The sequence below is a fragment of the Mastomys coucha genome, chromosome X (genome assembly GCF_008632895.1).
Source record: "Mastomys coucha isolate ucsf_1 chromosome X, UCSF_Mcou_1, whole genome shotgun sequence".
Classification (NCBI taxonomy): Eukaryota; Metazoa; Chordata; class Mammalia; order Rodentia; family Muridae; genus Mastomys; species Mastomys coucha.
The window spans coordinates 124,663,507-124,668,103 of record NC_045030.1 but is presented as its reverse complement, the minus strand read 5'-3'; positions in this window follow the sequence as shown (position 1 = coordinate 124,668,103).

Genomic DNA, 4,597 nt, shown 5'->3' with positions numbered 1-4,597 from the left:
GGAGCTCCGAGGGTACTAGTTAGTTCATACCACTTTAATAACCATTTTCTAGAATTCAACTTCAACTGAGTTTAAGAAGCTAGGCTCAGAGGTTAACTTTTTGAGTTTTTGTTTTGGATTTTAGTCCTCTATCAGATGAAGGGTAGGTGAAGATTATTTTTCCAATCTGTAAGTTGCTGATTTGTCCTATTTATGGTGTCTTTTGCCTTACAGAAGCTTTTATGTTCATGAGGTCCCATTTATCAATTGTTGCTTTCAGACCTGTGCCATTGGTATTCTGTTCAGGAAATCTCCTCCTGTACTGAAGTGTTAGAGGCTCCTTCCCACTTTCTCTTCTGTTCAATTCAGTGTATCTGGCTTTATGTTGAGGTCCTTGATCCACTTGGACTTAAGCTTTGTGAAAAGTGAAAAATATGGGTCTATTTTCATTTTTCTACATACAGACAGTCAGTTAGACCAGCACCATTTATTGAAGATGCTTTCTTTTATCCTCTGTATGTTTTTGGCTTCTTTGTTAAAGATTAATTGTCCATAGGTATGTGGATTTATTTCTGGATCTTCAATTCTATTTCATTGATGGACCTATCTGTCTCTGTACCAAAACCATGCAGTTTTTACCACAATTTTTTCTGTAGTAGAGCTTGAGGTCAGGCATGGTGATTCCCTCACAAGTTTTTTATTGTTCAGAATTGTTTTGGCTATTCTGTTTTATTTGTTTTGTTTTGTTTTGGTGGTGGTGGTAGTGGTCTTTGTTTGTTTGTTTGTTTGTTTTTTCATATGAAGTTGAGAATGTTTCTTTCCATATCTGTGAAGAATTGTGTTGGAATTTTAATGGGGATTAATTTAACTGTAGATTGCTTTTGGTAAGATGTCCATTTTCACTATGTTAAACCTACCAGTCCATGAGCATAGGAGATCTTTCTATCTTCTGTGGTCTTCTTTGATTTCTTTTTTTCAGGGATTTGAAGTTCTTGTCATACAGATCTTTCACTTGCTTGGTAAGAATTAAACCAAGGTGTTTTATATAATTAGTGACTATTGTGAAGGGTATTGTTTCCTAATTTCTTTCTCAGTCTGTTTATCATTTGTATAAAGGAAGTTTATTGATTTGTTTGAGTTAATTTTATATCTTGCCACTTAGCTGAAGTTGTTTATAAGCTATAGGAGTTCTCCTGTGAAATATTTTATGTGTGCTACCATATCATCTGCAAATAGTAATACCTTTATTTTTTCTTTGTCAATTTGTATCCCCTTTTGTTGATCTAATTGCTCTATCTAAGAAAGAAATAAACCCATTTGAACAAGAATATGAACTAACTAGTACCCTCAGAGCTTCTATGGACTAAACCACCAACCAAAGAGTACACACGGTGGGACTCATGGCTCCAGCTGTATATGTAGCATAGGATGGCCTAGTCAGTCATCAATGGGAGGAGAGGCCCTTGCTCTTGTGAAGGCTCTATGCCTCAGTGTAGGGGAATGCCAGGGCCAGGAAGCTGGAGAGGGTAGGTTGGTGAGCAGGGGAATAGGGGATGGAATAGGTTTTTATTTTCAGAGGGGAAACGGGGAAAGGGGATATCATTTGAAATATAAATAAAGAAAATAATAAAATTAAAAAATGGTATACAGAGCTAAATAGAAATCTCTAATGGCTGAGAAGTACTTAAAGAAGTACTTAAGTTCAAAGTCCTTAGTCATCAGAGAAATGCAAATCAAAACAAGTTTGAAATTATACCTCACACCAATCAGAATGGCTAAGATAAAAAACTCAAGTGATAGCAAAAATGAAAAACACTCCTCCACTGCTGGAAGGATTACAAACTGCGACAAACTCTCTGGAAATCAATGTGGCAGGTCCTCAGAAAATTGAAAATAGTTCTACCTGATGATCCTTTTATATCACTCTTGGGCATATACACAAAAGAAGCCCCACCATGCCACAAGGATACATATTCTACAATGTTCATAGCAGCCTTATTTATAATAGCCATAAGCTGGAAACAACCCATATATCTCTCAACCAAGATTGGATACAGAAAATGTAGTTCATTTGCACAATGGAATACTATTCAGCTATTAAAAACAAGGATATCATAAATTTTTCAGGCAAATAGATGGAACTAGAAAATATCCTCAGTGAGGCAACTCAGAATCAATAGAACATGCATGGTATGTACTTACTTATAAGTGGATATTAGTTCAAAAGTACAGAATACCTAGGATAAAACCCATGGACTGTAAGAAGTATAACAAACAGAAAAGCCCAAGTTAGAATGCTTCAATACTGCTTACAAGGGGGAAGGAAATAATCATGGAAGGCAGAGTGTGGGAGTTATCTGATTGCGATAGGGGAGAGGGAGATGAAAAGGGGAACAGGATCAGGAATAGGGGATGGTCAGGAGAGAAGCCCAGAGGGCCAAGAGAATGAATGGAAATAAACAGTCTCCAGGGATGGGAGGTAGGGGGACCCTCTAGAAAGTGCCAGAGACCCAGGACATGAGAGACTCTAAGGACTCAATGGGGGTGACCTTAGCCACAATACCCAACACTGGGGAGAGGGAACTTGAAGAATCCACCTCCAGTAGATTGACAGGACCTCAACTGGATGGACAAGGATACTAGCCCACAGTCAAATTTTCTGTCCCAGAACTGTTCCTGCCAAAAAAATTGCAGGGACAAAAATTGAGAAGAGATTGAAGGAAAGGAATCCAATGACTGGCCCAATTTGGGATCCATCTCATGGGTAGGTAGGAGAGTACCAATGCCTGACACTATTACTGAAGCTATGATGTGCTTACAGAGAGTAGCCTGGCTGTCCTCTGAGAGGCTCTACCAGAGGTTTACTGAGACAGAGGCAGATACTTACACCCAATCATTGAATGGCATGAAGTCAGGACCCCCTATGGTTGAATTAGGGGAAGAACTGAAGAAGCTGAAAGGGAGAGCAAGTTCATAAGAAGAGCAGCAGACTCAACTAACCCAAACCCTAGGGAGCTCCCAGAGACTGAGATGCCAACCAGGAGTATACACAGGCCGGTCAGAGGCCCCTGGCACAAATATAGCAGAGGTCTGCCTGGTCTGGCCTCAGTAGGAGAAGATGTGCTTAACCCTTGAGAGACTTGAGGCCCCAGTGAATAGGGAAGTCTGGTGGGTAGGGAGACAATGGAGAGGAAAAATGGGATAAAGAACTGTGGGGGAAGGACTGGGGGGCAATGACTGGAATGCAAATAAATAAAATAATAAGGATAAAAATATTTTACAGGAAAAAGTAATTAGTCTTACAGAAGGAGAATGTGTGATAGAGCCACAAAGCATGTGTAACTCACTTGAAAATGCCTAAGAATTTTTATTAAGGTCTAGATTTAAATGCACAAGGATTCCTGTTTCCATCTAAATCATATAACTATCTTTATAGTACACTATTCTCCCTCATTATTTTATTTTGGACACAGAGTATGGTAAATATATGTTTAATTCATGTGTACTAATTGCTTCCCAAGCATAATTGCCTCTGTCTGATAACCTCAACCTGTCCCTGGAAGTTTCTAGCCACCACACAATCCAATCTACTCCTAGAATGTTTCAGCCTCCAGGACTTGGTGCTGAATAAGCTCACCCTTTCTAGATTTCTGTAAGCTCTGGCTGGCTGGTGCAACTCAGCTATTCTGGGCCAACTCCTCTTCAGGGTGACGGATTAAATCTGGTTTCTCGTTATCTCTGCCTCTGACTGAATTGTTCTGCTTGGCCTCAAACTAACTCTAGCAATCTCTTCTGATCTTCTGGCTTCTTCTCATTCTCTGGCTCATTTGGTCTTCATCTATATCTAGCTTGTTCTCTCTTCAACCTGTCTCTGTAAAACTTTATTGGTAAAACTGCCTCCTCTCTTCTTATCTCTCTGTGCTCTCTTAAATAGCATTTTTCCTGTCTCAACTCATGAGAGTTGGGCATAATCTATTCTGTCAAATCTTTCTCTTGTCAAATCTTTGCCACTTTGCCATCATTCAATCAGCCATCACATTTCAATATGTGTGCTTCCTTGTACAAACTAACTTTACTTTCATTGTTTGGGATTAAAGGACTAAGCTTCACCAAAACTAAAAACAGGGTTTTTTTTTCATGATGGTTTTTTGTCTGTTTGTTTTTTTCAATCTAAACTTCACTTTCTAATCAAAATATTCTGTGACAGGGTATCATTCCAGCTAGCCTGGAGCTCATTGTATACCTAGTCTGTCCTCAAGCTATTGTGTGTGCCTCCTGTCTCTAGGACTGAGCAACTATACCCATCATTTCTAATATCAGGCAGTTGAATGAAGTCACCTCTGCTTTAACTCGGGTGACAGGTGATAGATGAATTATAAGCTGGGAATGGATTAGCCACAGATAAATAAAATTTGATTTTCCCTTGTTTCTCTCTTATTAAATTCTACAATTACAACTGATAAGAAAATAGCAGCTATTTGATGATTCTGAACCACCTTAATTATGAACACTAGTCAAGACAAGCAACTCACCAATGAAACTGTTGTGGCTATACAAAAGCTACAGTAATTTGAAGGTCAACCCTATTTTTTTTCTATTGACTAATTTTTGAAATATC